An 18,902-nucleotide genomic window follows, 5' to 3' on the forward strand; every position below is an offset into this window, starting at 1 on the left:
TTTAGTCTTTCCCTCTCTTGGTAAATTATAGAGTACAATATTTTTGCCCATTTGTGGAAAGGAAAAACTAGAATCAATGTCATGTAATCTTCAAATTCTACATCTTTTTTGGAATGGTACCATGCCATCCGAATTGCATCCTTCATTTCAAATGTGGTTTACTATATCTTTACATCAATATGTTAGTTGTTCAGCTTAGTCTTGCTCACAATTATACAAGGAAGGAATTGTCTCTCATTGTTGCTGAACGTTATTTCTATTTCATTATACTATCTACGTATCACTAACATTTTCCAAATCTACCAGTTTACTTATTCTGTGAATCTATTTATGATAGCCTTACTAACTTGCTGTGGTCCAGTTGTGATTATAAAAATCAAGCCACGAGGTCAGAGTACAAACACTGAACCCACATTGGACTGTTTGGGGAATACAAGCAGTAAAGTTTCCAGTTCACCATAGAAGGAGCTACAGTTCTTTTTAACTGTTTCTTCTGACAGGAGAGCCAGCTATCAAATTCAAACCAAAATTTGGGGACTTAATTGGCTTATAATAAAGATATGGCATGCAAGAATGGCATATTAAAGTGGGTGGGATTGCAACCCATTAGGGGAAGGGGCTTAGAGGTTTTAAGAAAAAAATTTCTGTTTAACACTCCTTCACCATCTAAATGGCCAAAATATTTTACATCGCCCATGTGGTAAGGTTTTGAGAATTGCAAAATGGATGCTGAGTTCATGTGTCTCACAACAGTGTTCATGCTCTTACTTAGTTTATAAGGCAGTATGTGAATGCACTCATTGTGTCCAGAGGAGCTTCTTTCTCATAGAAACTCAGTTTGGCACCTATTTTAATTTTCAGTATTATGCAAATATTTTTTTTTGTTTATTTCTCCAGAAGGTTTTCATTATTAGAACTGCATTAAACATTAAAATCCATATTACTTTCTATTTTAAATATAATTATTTCTGATAAGTGTCATATCTGTGTATTTAAAAAGTATAATTGCTGTAAACCTCTAAATCTCTGGTTTAAAATTATTTATTTTGATTTCATAATTCAGCATTTTGCTTTACTCAATTGTTCAACTGAAATTGATTTTTAAAACATCACAGTATTAGATAGTGCCATCTAAGATGTATATGTGTCAAAGGTGACATGTCACATTTTAGGTGACACACCAGTGTTCACCAACACTCAAGAATAACTATTCTCGAAAGTACGCCTTGTTCTTGTGCAGTTTGCAGTGGCTTGCAAAGGAGCTTTCTCAAAACCTGCTTCAAGAAAGAAGGCTTCATGTGACATGGAGCAACCTCAGGTAGGCTGCAGGGGCCTGTCAATAGAAAGAGAACACCACCTGAAGGTAAGTGATCTTGGGGAGTACTAGACCACCGGGGCAATTGTACCACTCCCCAGGGCTTGCACACTTGAGGAATAATGTGAGGTAGCCTTTTTGAGTGGAAGTGGTAGAACTTGGGCTGAAGGTGAAGCCCAGATGCTACTGTTCAGGGTGGCCTAGATGTGTGGATGTGTATGAGGGGGAAGATAGGATAGAGAATTTGTTATTTCTTACTCAGAGTCTGTGGGTGACATGCCAGCAGAGTCAGGTTAGGCATTTTGTGAACATTTGCCTCACCAAGCCCAAAAGGTTCTCCATCACGGATCTAATACTATGCCAAACCTGTCAGACCTAATGAGATGGGCAAAACTGATCAAAGAGAGATGGTTCTGCAAATAATCTGGCCCCAGGCCATTAAGAGATAGGTGACCACATTTTTTATTGAACATTATGGTCAGAAGGAGCCACGGCACCTTGCCAAGCTATGATGGAGGATAAATTGAGCTGTAAACAATTGCCTGCATCACCCCAGTTGCAGCTTCAGAATAATATTTAAGGGCAGCCCTACATAAAGCGCATTGCAGCAGTCTACTTTGAGGGAACCAAGATGTGACTGAGCAATGCTCCCAAACAAAGAAAAAGGTGCAGTTGGTGCACAAAGTGGATTTGTGCAAAAGCACTCCTGGTCCTGGTTGACACCTAGAGTTGTGAGTGCAAGATACCCTCTCCTCCATGGTTTGTTATGCCCTGGTCCTATCTGGTGCAGTGCAATCCCATTGAGAACTAAAGGAGGTTCTCATCTAGGAGGGCCTAGAACACAGTATAAAGGGTTAAGTTGAAAACAATTTTTCATTTGGATCCCTCCACAGCAAAAGTATTCCAAAAATATAACTGGGTCAGCCTGGGAGAGAGACTTAAACAGGAGTATCATCTGCATACTGATATTAATTCTATTTAAAAATCAGTCAGGGGAAAAAAAGATATAAAAGCTTAAATGTACACCGGATTGATATACATAAATATTAGAAGATTAAGTAAAAATATTCAAAGTAACATTTAGTATTAATAAATCAAGATTAAAAATTACAATAATTTCTATCTCATCTGAAAAGCTCCCTGTATTTAGCAAATCAAATGCAAACTTAAATGTTAAAAGCTTATGTTTGAAGAAATCCAAATGTTGGCTGCTGTAGAGGACCATATGTGGAAGTGTAATCCAAGAATAGCTTCCACATAGAACTGAATTTTATATCTTATTTGTTTTTTCAAATATAAGGCTACTTTTAACTTTCATGCAGACTCCCACAACTTAAATTTGTTATTCTTCTACAGAAGGATTGTGTGATGTAATTACCAATGCAAGGCAAAAAATCCTGGGAGCTGTTGTTACTGTGTACAAAATAGTAATAGTATAGCACTTAGTATACTGCTTCATAGTGCTTTTACAGCACTGTCTAAGCAATTTGCAAAATCAGCATATTGCCCCCAACAATCTGGATCCTCATTTTGCCAACCTCAGAAAGATGGAAAGCTGAGTCAAACTTGAGCCTGGTGAAATTTGAATTCTAGCAGTGAGCCGTGAGCTAGCCTCAATACTGTATTCTAATCACTGTGCCACCATGGCTCAAGAAAAACAGCTTCTTGTGGTAACATTTAGTAATGTTTAACTAAAAAATAGAAGGTTGGAAAATAAATTTAATTTTTAAAATCTGTTTCATTTTATAATAAATCATTTTCCAAAATTTGGGGGCTTTACAGCACTGCCACAAGACGTTAAAAATGTGATCCAACCCTATTACTGTATTTCCCAATGTTTAGAGAATAAATGGTTTATTTTTGCAATCAGTATTAGGCTGATATACTAGTAAAACATACTAGTTTCTTTTAGTGTGATATTAACTAAGTGTAACATTTTTCCTTTCATTTCATTTTTTCCATCTTAATATATTTCCCTTTATACATTTCTAAGTCTGAAAATAGTTATTCATAAAGAAATCTCTATTTTTGTTATTAAGTAAATTCCCTGGTATCTGATTTTTAGCAATAATATTAAACCCTATTGTTGCAGATACTGCTTTTTTATATCACCATTTTGGTCTAGTGATTAAGGCACCAGGCTAGAAACCAGTAAACTCTGAGTTCTAATCCAGCCTTAGGCACGAAAAGCCAGCTGGGTGACTTTGGGCCAGTCATTCTCTCTCCACCCAACTTATCTCACAGGGTTGTTGTTGTTGGGGATAAAATAGAAGGAGTATTAAGTATGTTTGTTGCCTCCAGCTATTTATGAAAATAATAAAGGCTGGATTTAAAAAAACTAATCTAATTCTATATTCCAAGCAGGGACGTGCAGTCAGAGGAGGCAGGGGAGGCAGAGCCTCACCGCTCTCATCATGAAAAGAAAAGAAAAGGGAAAAGGCACACGTGGTCCGATTCCCTGCCTTCCTGAGTCAACATGAAGAGGACCATGGAGCGTGCTTCGCCGGCTCGCGCTCCGTGGTCCCCTTCATGTTGACTCAGGAAGGTGGGGAATGGGACCACATGTGCAGGAGGCTGAGGCAGCCTCAGCCTCCTGAAACGTGGTCCCATTCCCCGCCTTCCTGAGTCATCATGAAGGGGACTGCGGAGCGCGAGCTGCGGGACCGCGGAGCCTCAGCCTCCTGCACACGTGGTCCCATTCCCCGCCTTCCTGATGACATCACCAGCCTCACCAGCCATAAACCTCACCGCACGTCACTGATTCCAAGCCATACTGCTCTATATATTCCATTAACAGTTTTAGAGTGGTTTGGATGAGTATATGTTACTATATCATTGGCATATAATTTTCATTTATATTAATGACTTGCTAATTTGCTTCCTGTCATATCTTCTTTGCAAACAGTTCTCGTCCCAATAAAAACAAAATAGGAAAGAAGACAGCATTCTTTTATTTCGTTCATTCCTAGCAAGGAAATTTGCTTTCATGCTAAACTTGTCAGTCAAAATCTTGATGACTGATTGAAATGATCTTCTGTCCCAGCCTAAGGTATCATCTGAATGACTTCTAAGTTTTGCCCCCAGCCTGCCCCACTTGAAAAAACAGGAACACAGCCTTGGAATCCCCTTGATCCTCTGCTCTTGATCCTCAGGCTGGTTATAGTATCAAGGAAAACTTTTTTTCCCCATCTACAGATGATCTATCAATTGCATCCCTTCTCTGAAAAAGAATAATCAGGCTACTACGGTATTACTCATTTTCTAGTTCTTTCCCAATTGGACAACTGAAGGAAGTTAAAAAATGATTATGGTCTAGAATTATTAATTAATTAAATAAATGTATATAGCCACCCAGGTCACACATAGATGACGCTGCACAGCTTATAAGAGCAACAGGGTGGGGGTCAGCTGTGCCTCATGGTGAATGATGTTCTGTATAGAAGGGGCCACCACTCAGAAGAATGTGGCAGCTAGGTTTCTGTTGGGTGTGTCCTGACGGGAGCATATGATTCCTGTTTGAAAAAGCTTCAAGTTAAATTCTATATATATTCCTAAACAGCTTGGAACCTGTCTGTATATGAATATGCTTCTACTTTCATAAGCTGAGAATTGTGATTGTCTTTAAAGAGTTTATTGCAGATACAAAAGGTGAAGACTTCTCCATGCTGCCACCAGCTGTTTCCAGTTCTGACTGCCCCCTTTCCTGCTAAAGCCCCATTTCTATATTCAATCATTCTTATCATTTGCTTTAGTCTTGCTTCTACAGTATTATGTTTGAAGCTATATTTCCTTGTGTTTCAAAGCATTGTAGTTTAGAGATTTAGGTTGCATTTTGATTTAAAAATAAAAGCCATGTTTCTGGAATTCTGTTAATATTTTTGATCACTCTTGCTAAATTTGCAGGCTGCCTTGCTGGGACAGGCAGATTAGACATATGATAAGTGGCAATGCTGCTTATTGCTGATGCAGTATGGTTTTCTCCCTTCAGTGCTAATGTAAATTAATATGTAAATAACAATAAAAAGGATTTGTGTCTGAATTACTGATGGTACCTCATTGTGTATTTTAATTTTATTGCCAAGGAAAAAAAAAGACATGGCAAAAGGGAAGAAATGTATACTTTCTTCGGAACAAAACAAGCTGCTTCTTTTTTTAGTAAAACCCAGTTTTATGAGGGCCCTGTAGAATTGACATCTGTGGTATAAGGAAATTCAAATGATGCAGCTTACTTAGCTTCTAGATGCAACAATGTGGAACCATAAACTTCATATTATCAATCTTTAAAGGACCCTATTTATGAAGTGGGCAAAAAGATGACAGTGCTCTTTATTTTTATTTATTAGAATGTTAACCCACCCTTTATTATTTTATAAGAAACATGGTGTGTCAGTGACTAAGATGCTGAGCTTGCCGAGGTTGGCAGTTCAGCAGTTTGAATCCCTAGTGCTGCGTAATGGAGTGAGCTCCTGTTACTTGTTCCAGCTTCTGCCAACCCAAGTAGTAAAATAGGAACTACCTTTGGTGGGAAGGTAACAGTGCTCTGTGCACCTTTGGCGTTTAGTCATGCTGGCCACATGACCACGGAGATGTCTTCAGACAGTGCTGGATGTTCGGCTTTGAAATGGAGATGAGCACTGCCACCTAGAGTCAGAAACTAGTACATATGTGCGAGGGGAACCTTCACCGTATTACTTTATAAATAACTTAAGGTGGCAAACATACCTAGTATTTCTTCCTATTTTCCCCAGAACAACAATCCTGTGGGTTTCTACTGGTTCAGACTGATTTGGTAGAACCAGTAGTAAAAATCGGGTCTGGCTCTCTGAACTGGTAGTACTGGCAGGCTGGCCACGCCCCCGAACTGGTCCCCTGGTTGCTGCTCGTGTCTGTCGGATGGCAAGCTGACCGGAGCTGGGAAGTGGCTGGCTGGCAAAGAAGCCGCTCAGCCACCTCTTTGAGTGCCAGAGGATCGGAGGCTTCTTTTTCACCCAGTCGCTGGTCGCAGGGCGCCAAAAAAACCCTCCAGCTGGTGAGAAAAAAGCTGCACATTCGCGAAGATGGTGGCAGCAACCGGAGGTCTTTTTGATGCCTTGCGCCAGCGACTGATTAGAAAAGAATCCTCTCGGCTTCCAAATTCAGCAGCAGGCTTGGTCCCCTCACAGGGTCACTTTTCTCTGTGCCCGAAAAAGATCAAAAGGCGCAGAGCAGCAGCTTTTAAGGACAAAGCTGGCGTAACCACCTAGAGTAAAAAAATGAACCACTGTGGGAAGGAGTCCCCCGAAGCTGCCAGCATTGCAGCTGCCCCCCTCCCCGCAACTTGGAGCTCCAAGTGGAAGAGGCCTGCCCCCCAGCCCTCAGAAGCGCACTGCAAACTTCAGCAGGAGCTGGCTGAGCGTGGCTTCTCAGAGCAGTATGGCACCCTGATCACACAGCCTGGGGATCCAAAAAAAAAGGACAGCAAAGACCCCCCGGCCTGACACACACCCCCTGGTCAAAACTAGCTACCGTTTTGGTGTGCATGGCTTAGTGAGGGGGGGGCATGTGACTGAGTGTGAGTGACATCAAGTTGGCCACACCCACTCAAGTTACATGCCCATCTAGCCATGTCCACCGAACCAGTAGTAAAAAAATTTGAAACCCACCCCTGCTATGAGGTGAATTGGGCAGAGAGTGAGTTGGGCTCTCATACCTGGGATGGGATTAGAATTCTCAGTATCCTAGTTTTTAACCTGCTGCTTTAAATCAGTACACCAAACTATCAAATTATCATTTTTATCATCATCATCTTAGCATAATTCCCACAGGTGCAGGGTCAGTGAATACTATTTTGCACAATCAAATACAGCATCCAAATCATGACTGCATTTTGGCTGTAGACCCATGGACTGGGACAAAAAAAAATGACCAACTGGCTTGTGGCCTGGACCTAATGTTGGTTTATTTCCATTGTCCAGATGTCATTTATTAAATGTATATACTGCCCAGCTACCTGTTGGCAGTACTCTAGAATTTAACAGTAAATTATCTTGATTATTGTTGGGCCATTTACCAACTAGCAACTCTTGTAAGGAGGGGGGGGGGAATCCAATTTTTAAGGCACAAAACTCTTGATTGCTTCTATTTGTCTTAGGAAAATCCCATCCCTTAAGTATCTGTGGAGACTGCCCTTCCCATCTAGAACTGGAAGCATCACTGGAAAAAGAGCCTGTCAAGAAAACTTAAGCTCTATAAATAACACGGCCGGGTTGTGGTCTAAGCCAACATAACTGCTTAAACACTCAAATGTACTGCACCGCCTGTGTAAGAAGGCGGGCTGAGCGGCGGTTCAGAGTGGGGATGCCCCAGAAGGCTTTCGTTGAAATTAATAGTTTTCCTCAGAGGGCCACAGAAAGTTGTGGAAAACGAGGTGAAAATGCCAAAGTTGTTGTTTTTAGTGCCAATGGAGGGATTTGCACAGGTTTTTTTTTCGGGGGGGTGGGGTGGGGGGGAAGCAGCCTCCTTTGCTGAGAGAAAGAGAAACCAGCCAGGACAACCGGGACCGGACTCAAAAGCCGATACGATAGCTGCAGCAACCGCTTTACTCCGCGCAGCCCAGCTGTACAATAGAGAGCAATTAGCCGGGTCACGTGGGCTTCGAGGAATGCGATGCATGCGTGTACGGGGGGTGGGGAGTGGAAGGGAAAGATCTGGAGCTGCAGCGGCGGCGGCGCAGCTCCGCTCCTCACAGCGCCCTACGCCTCTGCAAAAGCGGGAGCAGCCGCTGGAGTGGCAGTCGGGAGAGCCAACCGGAGGGGGCGATTCCTCCCCGGGTTCCTCCAATCAGGCTCGAGGTCTCAGCGACATCCTCGGCTCGGCAGGGTACCCTGCGTGCGTGTGCGGGAGAAATGCTGGCCGCCTGCGTGTTTCGGAGAGGACCTCAGCATCGGTGAAGCCGGAGGAGTGGAGGGGTGGTGGTGACAGCGCCTACAGGCTGCAAAAGGTGACCAAAGCGATGCCGGACAGGCTTGGCTTTCGCCCGAAGGGTTGAGTGCATCCTCAAAAGGCGGAGGATTCGGCGCCACCGGGACAGAGATGGGGCTTTTGCGGAGGAGAAAGTTGAGGCGCGCGTGGGGATGGGGCTCCCGAGTGGGGGAGCTTGAACTGCCCCACACACCCCGTGCATTTTCCCTCCGTTCACCCTTTGCAGGCAGATGCCCAAAGAAGCTTCTGCGGCTGCTTGGGCTCAGGGGCGTAGGGAGTGGGACGGGGGGGGGGGGGAGAAGAGAAGTTTTACTTGTTGTTCCCTATGGAGAGCCCCACCGAGTATGTTCTTCTCGTGTCCCTCCCCCGATGGAGCCGTGATTCACCCACAGCGGGGTGTGTGTATATGTTGCAGCCTCTTGGATCCAGCAAACGGATGGTGTCACGGTGAAAAAATTCGTATATATAGGCATAAGCTATGGATGCCAAAACTGTTAAGAGGAGTTTTCTGTGGAATGGTTTTGCTCAGCAAGACTTTTTGGAAAAGAGAGTCGGGAGGATCTCCTTTAAAAAAAAGTAAATATGCACGGAGAGGGGAGGTGTTTTTCATTTCCCCAACATAAATGCTTAATGTGTTGTCTTTTAATAAATGTATCTAATTAAATCTGTGGGATTGGATTTGAGTTATTTCTGCTCAGCATTTCTCTCTCTGCCTGTGCAGGGGCTGGTGTTGCTTCAGGGTTGGGCATGTTTTAAGAATAAAATAATGTAACTGCATGGAATTGAGTTCTGAACCAGCTGTGCAGGAGAACAGTCTGTAGGCATTTCTTTATTTATAATGTTGATGTCTGCGGCTGCCTGCTTTACACTGATTGGGGTCAGCAGTGCAGCTTTTCAATGTGTAAAAGTTTCTTTGGAAATATGGTGGTGATGCCAAGTGTACATCCTGATTCCTCCTTAATCCTACCAAGTGTCTATTGCAAAAGAGGGAGGCTCACTAAGGGTGCGGCAAAAGTGATGGAATCTGCACAAGAAAACGTAGTTGATTACATGCAGAAAAGGGCCTGTTCTCTGACCACTTTTATTCACTTGCCCAATTGTGGACTTACTAGTAGATGCTGTGTGGGGCTATAGAGATGCTTTCTTGACTTCTGTAGCGAGAGGTGGGTCCCCCCCTCTCCCAGCAAATAATCACCTTACATAGAAATGATTGGGCATGCAGTAGTTAGATGACTGATTGACAGGTGTGTTCTGATGTGGATATCTGAGCCGGTGCTTCACAGAGTAGTTGTGGAAATAAAGGGAAATTTCCAGATAACTCATCTTGAGCTCTGGAAGAAGAGATGTGAAAGAGATCTTACCAATCAGTAACATTTTATACAGAAAATTCATTTAAGATGACCCCTGCCTACCTCAGGATTACAGAAAAAACCACTTTGCTGCCATTATTGAATTATCAGCAAATCTAGACCATTCCTGCTATTTTAAAGTTGGGATTTCTTTAAAAAAATTATATTGAAGAAAATAAGTTACTAACAACTTGAGACTTTACCCATGCCAACTTGAAGTCATTTCTTGTGGTTGGACCCATTAGTGTCTATCTGTCTACCCATGGAATGTCCCTTAATGTCTGTGATTTATTTTGGAAGCAGTTTCTGTGTGATTCCACTAATGCTAGAAAGTGAAAATAAATATGTCATCAAGGGGCTGGCTAATAAATTGCTTAATAAATAAATGTATGCACCTGCCAGATTTATCTTCTGGAGACTTTGAGAATCAAAAGAATGGGTGAGCGAAGGTCACTGTTTTCCTTTACGTTTTCCCCATCTATAAGGTACGTATGAGAAGCGATGTTGAGGATTATGGCACAAAAATGGGAGTTGCTGGAGAATTATTTGAAAGAGGGACCTAAAAAAGCTGTAGTTAATATTCTTTTTTTTTTGGTGGGGGAAAAAAACTTTATTGAATGCCGTGAGATAAAAACTATGAATATTGGGCTGTTACAGAAGCATTACAGGGGGGAAAAACCCCTTATCCAATTTATTAGGATTACACTGTTCTAGGTCGAGTGACTTGTTTAGTATTTGGAGATGCTTATTTGTTCAAAGATTTATATAGATAAAAAGTGTCTTTAGAGGACTGTATAAGTAGTAAATATGAAATTCTAAATGCTGATGAGACATGGAGGATTTTTATATTGTTTTTGGCAGTAGATTTGCAGAATCTAGCTGCACAAGTGGGTTAGCATTTATTCCAGGCAGAATACCCATCCAAGCCCACTATGCAGCAGAATGTTTTAACTGACGCTAAATCAAATAGGAAAAATAATAATCAGTGATTTCTATGTACAGTTTAGTCAGGTTACATTTGTTGGGTTTAATTTCCATTCCAAGTAATATTATCATCCTCTCCATCATCCTGAGTTCTCAATCGATAGATCTTGCCTTCTTTCTTAAATTCTTCATTCCACTTTTCCAATACTCGTTTCCTAAGTGCTTGTCTGTTTGGCTCTGCAGTGCTAGGTGCTGAAGGATTTGAGTGCTGCTGTTGATGTCTTGCAGGAGGCTGGGACGAAGGAGGGCTGGTAAACATGAAATTGCTAATAAATTGCCAAACAGCTATCAGTGGGTAAAGAATTGTGCCAAGGTATTTCCATAAATCTCCACTGGAAGACTCTACAACTGCTGTAGCTGGCCTTCCTGCAGCTGTAGTTAATATTCTTAAGTCTTTCAGAGAACAATTGGAGCAGTTAGGTGGAATGCAGAAGGGTTTTGTGTTTTGTGGCTCAGTCCTAGCTTTTCCCATGTGTTCAAAACTTGGAAAAACCATTCGCCTCATCCTCAACAGCTTTCTAGTAATGTAATGATTATTTATGATTAATTGCATTCTGCCATAACTACAGTAGTTATCACCTTTGGCTAACATGAAAAGATTCTGAAAATGTGAGAAAGAATGTTCAGAGGAACAAATGCTACTTTAGACCAGTGCTTCTCAATTATTTTCTGTCATGCCCCCCCCCTAGGAAGAAGAAAACATTTCGCGCCCCCCGCGCTACTGTAAATAGTATCATTTGTCTATAAAATTGTTATAAGTACACCTCTGCATAACACTGTATCCTTATTAACGTATAAGAGAATAAAAAAAGAAAGAAATGTGGATCAATTTACAACAAAGAATAGCTTTATTAACTGTAGCAGAAAAGATTTAAAGGAGCACAGGATTTAAAGGAACACAATATTAAAAAAAACTTTAACCTGCAAAACAAAAATATATAAAATAATTTGAGCTGAGCCCCCCTTTACGGAACCTCGCGCCCCCCCTGGGGGGCCCGCCCCACTATTTGAGAAGCACTGCTTTAGACTGTAGACACTTTACTCAGGAATAATTGATTATTGACCTTGAAAGTATAAAGATGCATCACTTTGAAGAAAGCTCAACATGCTGAATTAGAGAAGATAATGTTTATATTTTATTTGAAATATTAAAGATAAGTGAACATTATTTTTGAAATAGGTTGTTTGAAGCTGAGAAAAGTGTAATGTAATCTAAAAAATAACTGTTGTAAGATACTGCATAGAGTAAAATGTGGTATGCTCACTATGCTATTCCAATATTTCATAATTCACAGAACACAAAAATTATTTTACAGATGAACAGAGAACCAGCCTATGTATATTTAATAACTTTTAAAAAATCTTATTTCCAATATTATATGACTTTATGAAAGCTCCTCTTGAATGCCACAGGTGCAGAAAGGTGAACTTTAAATATTTTGGATAAAATATTTAGAAGTATTGTATTCAGATCAGATCATCTTTGTATGTATATCCACTTCACAGAATTTTAGGAACTGGAATATTTGTTAAGATACTGTATCTGGCAATTCAGTGTGTATTTCAACATTCAAATGAATTAGGAAATTCCCAGAATATTTATATAATGAACACTTGAGAAAAAGAAAAGCAGCCTTTGTAGAGAAACTATCAATGGAGAGATACATTTTTTTCATTCATGCAGAATCCTACGTTTTCTTTTCTTTCTAAACCCATCTGAGCAGAATTGCATTTGGTACCAGCAATGAAGGAAAACCGCTTTAGTCACACATGGCTCATTAAGTGAGCCAGATTTCCATTTTATATTGCAGATTAGAGCAAGAAAATTGGCTGATCATTCAAAAAGATTCAACTTTAAATGAATAAGTGACTCGGTGCACTAAAATTTATGGTCTAGTATAATGTATTGGTGGAAGATAAGAGTTTGGAGGCTGTCACAAGGATTAGTATTAGAAAGACAGGACGATTGTTTTGGAGGATTTTAAAGAATAAAAATGGCCTTAAGGCCCCTGAATAACTATAGGCTCCATTGTGAAGCTACAGAAAGGATGATTGTAGATTGTAAGAGAAAGATAAAGATGAGATTTGCATACTGCATTAACTCAAATTGTTTTAACTCTCATTTGTTGAATGTATACAATTAGCTGACTTCACTCACCACATTTCAAATGTCTTGGCCACCAAATGAGAAGAGAGAACTCATTGGAAAAGACCCTGATGTTGGGAAATTAAAGCAAAAGGAGAAGGGGAAGGTCATTGACACAATGAAAATGAATTTGAGCAAACTCCGGGAGACGGGAGGGTTAGGGTTAGGGTTGGACACAACTTAGTGACTGAACAACAACACATTAAACCAAAAAGGAAGCTAGCCACATTAAGGCTTAATGTGGAGGATGAATCCAAAATTAGGCAGGTGCAAATAGAGAACTAAGATTTGGCATTTGTAACAAATTCTTGAGATTGAATTCTAAAGTTGTTGCAATTTGTAACTGGCTGATGTGGATTTTTGTATATAAGGAGGCTGTAAAGTAGAGAAGCTTTACTAAATAAAACCGGTTTGTGAGAGTTTATATAAAGTGAAGATTCTGAACAACGTGGGTCTTGGGTGGGTAAGTGATTTGGATATTTTTAACTCACCAACCCCAAAGGGTAGGGAATTCTAGGTCTTATAGTCCAACAATCTCATGCGTTGATCACATCACCAAATGAAAAATGTGTCATGTAGGTCAGGGGTCCATGATCCAGCACCAGTCTGCAGCATGCTAGAAACTGGTCTGCGCAAACACATGAAGCCCCATCCATGGGATGGAAGCAGCACATGAAACAACGCTCCCTCTGGTCCGTGGAAAAACCTCTCTCCAAGGAACCCAAAAGTGCCCAAAGGTTTTTGGGCCACTGATGTAGGTTAGGTTTGCCTTTGCTGTAAATCCTTTGGATAGAATAAATGAGCGGGACAGGTTTTAAAATTATTATATTATATTGTTATAATTTGTTAAGGGATTAACAAATTAAAATCTATTAACTATTAAAATCTGTTAAGGGACGGCATCTTCTAAACATTTAGGATTACAGCTCTTATAACTCCTGATGACTACTTTCCCTATTGGTTGAAACTTTTCAGAGATGAAATATCAAACCTTTTGCAAAGAAAATGGCAAAGAAAATTGCAAACAGGCAATCAAACTACTTACACCAATCTTGTAACATAGCTTCTTTTTTTAAAAGAATGATGTATATTTATAATGGAACTGTCATATTGTACAAAAATGGCTTGCAGGATTAGAGCAGTACTGTATGATGAGTTATACTGGGACCAGATTTCACAGCTTAAATAGGCAGAAAATTATGTAAGAGCTAATATCATGAATAGGCTAAACTTTTTTTTTTCCTTGCTAGGAAAAAGTGCAGACAATTTGATTTGAATCAGAACCCTTATTGTTATAAGGAAAAGCTTAACATGTTGGTCCATACTGCAGTTCCAGTTAGGGTGACTTATAAATAACTACCACTTATCATAGTTTCAGCATTTAAGTACAATTAATATTGCTTGTAGTTCAGATGGGGCCTCTATAGGCTGAAGCCAAGTAGTCAGTGGTCCAAGCTGCCAAAACTTAGAGGGCACTAACACCCTCCCACCCGCCGCTTCTTCTAAATCTTTCTAAAAATGCAAATCATGGGAGGTGACACCATCAGACACCATCAGCAGCCCAAGAGTGCCATACACTCTTGAGGTTTTGGACAATAAGCCAATGTCATGTGTAGTTCTCAATTAGTGCAGTTAATAAATCTCATGAGATAGTCACATTATTTGAATTCATAATATTCGAAGTGATATTCCTATGGAAAATATCCGCTCACACAGGGAGGGGCTCCTCCTGGTGCCGTCCGCTAGGCAATGCCAACGGGCGACACCTAGGAGTAGGTCCTTCTCTGTGATGGGCCCAACCCTCTGGAATGACCTCCCCCCTGACATTCGAACTACCACCGACCTCCGCTCCTTCCGTCAAAAGTTAAAGACTCACCTATTTCAATCAGCTGGCCTGGCACTTTCTTAGTTTTACCTCCCGGGGATTTATTTTAATTGGATTTGGGGTTTTAATTGGGATGTTTTTAGGGTTTTAGAATAATTTATTTCTTGTACAGTCTATCTCCCCCTCCAAATGTATTTTAAATGTATTTCATTGTTATGACTGTATTTTATTTGCATTGACTGTACACCGCCCTGAGTCCCTTGTTGGGAGAGGGGGCGGTCTAAAAATCTAAGAAATAAAAATAAATAAATAAAATAAATATGGTAACTGGTTCCAACTCAGAAACAGGTTTATTCAGAAACAGGAAATGAAAATTTTAGACAAATTACATATGCATATTAATCAAATATAAAGGCTCTAAAAATACCCTCACAATTTAAAATCATGGTTTACAATGTATCAGATTAGTTATAGAAAGCAAAATAAATAATATATACATAGATTCAGATATTCCAACATCTTGTATTAGTAACCTTGATCTTGTTCATGTCATTCAATCAACATTGAATTGTGGTGTTAATGTAATGCTGAGCCTTTTCTTTTTTAAAACTTGTACTGACATTCTGTTTTCTCTATTTTGCACACACAAAGATTAGCAGCTCTTAAAACCACAATTGCAAATGCCTCAATTGTGTACACGCTACCTTGCTTTACCCTTGAATTTGGGGTTGCATTAAATGTAATCTGGTATCAATTTACAATCTGTCCTAAATTGAATATCACATCATTCAAACAATCTGTGTTTTTAATTGGTAAGAAAGACTATGCTGGAAGATGTATGAAATGTAATGAAAGGAGAAACAAAACATACATAAAAACACATATTAAACCATTGTTTGTGGTGGTTTGGAAGATCTGTTAAAATAACCCGCCTGTCTTGTTAGAACTAACAAAAAGCGAATAAACTGGAAAGTGCAACTTCAGATATGCAAGGACATTAAATTAATACATTATGATTCACCTGATAGTCCTAATTCAAATTTAGGGAATAGTAATTCTAATGAACAACTAATTCTTTAGTCCATGGGTGGATAAGCAGCTAACCCACACAAGCAGCACAGAAGTTCTATGTTTAGAAAAATCTGTTTTAGTTGTTACAAAGCTTGTATTTTATCTGACAAACCTTTGCATATACTATGGTAACTTTCAAGGTTAAGAATTTGTCCTGCTTACTCTTCCATATTGTGAATGGGAATAATTGAATTATAATATAAAAAATAGCTTAGAATTGTTCTCCAGAAGTTTAAAATGTTTTCCCCCCTTGTTTGAATGGTTATAATATGCATAAAACACAAGGAAAGTTTTTATAGTCTGCAATATTACTTTAGGAATATTCATGGCAATTAGCATATTGAGGATCATTTGACATAAAGTACCTCATTTTATTCTAATTATGTAGAGATAATTTGCTAACTAGTATCTATAAAATAATTGAATTAAAATTCTCTACTTTATTACCACAACAGTACATATCAGTTTGTAAGAGTGGTATTTAAGTTTACACATTTGCAGAAACATAACTAATTAACTGTTAGTTAAAATCTGTTTTTCGTGTTAATGGAAAAAATAATAAAAATTATCCTTCAAGCTTACTTAGTTCAGTTTGTAATAATATTCCACAATCAAAATGTGCTTAAGAGGAAACTAATATATTAAAAGAAACAAATTATTCATAGGTTTGTCTCAAATGACACCAAGCTCTTTGTGATAATAAAAACACAGGAAGTTATTGATGCTGGCTTTTCTTTCGTAAAATAATAAGATAAGGAATAGAAAAGTGGAACATAAATAATGGAATCACAATCTATGATATAGGAAATTAATTGCTAAATTACACACATTGGAAATTGCAATAGTCATGTCTTTGAGATTACTTGATTGCATCCATGTTATTATAGACAGTCCAGTATTTGTAAGATGGATATCACAACATTGAAAACCACCGAAACATATTTTGCTTGCTCAGAATATTCTTGTGAGATTCAAAACAAGTTCCTTTTTTTCCCCAAGCTCAGGAATATTTAATTAAAATTTCCACTGTGGGTGTCAGTTCTGCAATCCCTTAGTAAAGAATGAAGTTCATATGGTAATTATCCAACAAACTGTGTCCTGTTTTGCTTTGATTCGCAGGTAACTGAGACAAACACCCCAAACAAACAAAAACAGACCCATGACATATAAATCAAAGTTTTGGTATATTAAATTTAGGGTATTTCCCTCACATAATGAAATGCTTGAATTTATGATTTCAACCCATTTTACTATTATGTTTATTCACCGCCCATATCAGTGTCATGAATTCAGTAGGCTTCCCAACCTGTGAGAGAGACACGAAAACTGATGAAAAAGTATCACTTGTACATGTTGTGGCCTGTTCTAAGGCTGTGTCATGCAACGTGGTTCCTTTCCTTTGCATTTTAACATGAGGATGTGTCAGTTTCTCAATAGGATTTTAGTAAAGCAAAAAATCTGAAGCCAGCAAGAAATTTTGGCACAGTCCTAGCAAAAAGTTGCTAATATCATAAGCAAATTGGAGAGAAGTACTGGCAGTATGCCTCTTTCCTTATAAACTACTGGCAGGGCTAATGTGCTGCGAAAAAGCATGGAAATACAGAACAAGCAAGCTATATGCACAGTCCTCACATCTTATGACCACAATGGAGCCCAAAATTTCTGTTGCTAAATGAGACAGCTGTTAAGTGAACTTTGTCCCATTTTACGACCTTTCTTGCCAAAGTTGTTAGGTGAATCACTGCATCTGTTAAATTGTTAAGTGAATCTGGCTTCCCCAGTGATTTTGCTTATTAGAAGGTTGCAAAATGTGATCATATAATGACCTTGGGATACTGCAGCCATCATAAATATGAGCCAGTTGCCAACTGTCCAAATTTTGACTATGTGACCATGGGGATGCTGCAACAGTCATAAGTGTGAAAAATGGTGTTTTTGATGTTGTCACTTCGAATGGTTACTAAATGAACTGTTATAAGTTGAGCACTATCTGTACTTTAGGTCTGTTATTTTAGGTTTGTTTCTGGGTTTAAAGCTTATTGATGTCCTTTTTAAGCGTTTCTTGTTGCTAAACTTACAAACTCTGTCCTTAATGCCTTGTTGTTCAGGATTATGAATTAATTTGAAGTTAGGCTTATCTGGATTTAAGCCTCATGCTATTTAATCATAAATCTGTCAAATTATGTGTAGAAAGATTTATTTTATTACAGAGTAGCTCCAGTCCATATTATAGGCTTAGAGAAGGTTTAGGAGTATCTTTGACAAGAGTTTACACTTTTGATATTGGTAAGGGCTGCTGGCTGAGTGCCCGAGTTAATCGCTGAGTTGGACTCTAGCATGATAACACAAGCACAGTTATACTGCAGGCAGTCATTTCTGTATCAGCGTAAAAATGGAAGATGTTAGGACAAATGAAGGACAGTTTAGGTTGGTGTAATAAAGATAGATTTTCTGGCACAGTATTTGTTTGAGAACCACTTACTAAGTGTCTGGCACCAGTAACCTTAATGAAAGTTTCTGCTATTAAACACAAGCAAAATGGTATTGAGTGGATTCATGTTATGGTATGGCTGTGGTGATCATATTTTCTTGGAAAAAAAATAAAGGACACGCCTGAAAAAGAGGGAAATCTGAAAGAAATTCACAAGGATAAAATTTTCAAACTGGTTACAAAGGAAAACACAAGAACAAAACCAAGAAAAAATTTACCAAAATGTATAACCTAATAAAAATATCTGAAATCAAACAGCATATTTAAATTAATTTTAAAAAGGCAATTCCATTTGCATGATTTTTCACAAGGATATGAAAGAGGCTGCATTTTTGTGGTGCTTTTTCTACGGTAAAAGTTAAATGGCCAAAATAAAGGACAGAAGTGATTTTTGAAAAATAAATAAATGTAAATCTAAATTATTTCTGAAATAAAGCACTACCTATAATAAGGGACACACTGTCATTGTAGGTTGGCATAAGGAACTGTTGTACTATAATGGCTTCTGCTACTTTATTTATTAGGTTTCCCCCCATCTTTATTATTTTATAAGTAACTGGAGGCAGCAAACATACCATTACCTCTTTCTAATACTGTTTTCCCTACAATAACCCGGTGAGGTGGGGTGGGCTGAGAATGACTGGCCCAAAGTCACCCAGTGGCTATCATGCCTACAGCAGGACAAGGACTCCCAGTCTCCTGGTTTCTAGGCCAGCACCTTAACCACTATACCAAATTGGCTCTCAATAGGCCCAAACTCT

The 18,902-nt window shown here is 39.2% G+C and overlaps 1 protein-coding gene across 3 annotated transcripts in view; it reads left to right on the forward strand.

Annotated features, from left to right (window-relative positions):
* The first annotated feature begins 7,597 nt into the window (after positions 1-7,597).
* The window catches only part of ARHGEF10 (Rho guanine nucleotide exchange factor 10), a 108,281-nt gene continuing 96,976 nt past the window's right edge, over positions 7,598-18,902 (forward strand). For 2 of the 3 annotated variants that reach the window (XM_081944669.1, XM_081944671.1), the window contains exon 1: positions 8,086-8,294. The gene's annotated coding sequence lies outside the window, so the exon portion shown is untranslated. Of the gene's footprint in view, positions 7,722-8,085; positions 8,295-18,902 lie in introns of those variants that run through there. The other variant, XM_081944670.1, reaches the window with a different exon arrangement.

This window comes from Natrix helvetica (genome assembly GCF_964273705.1).
Source record: "Natrix helvetica genome assembly, chromosome: 2".
NCBI lineage: Eukaryota > Metazoa > Chordata > Lepidosauria > Squamata > Natricidae > Natrix > Natrix helvetica.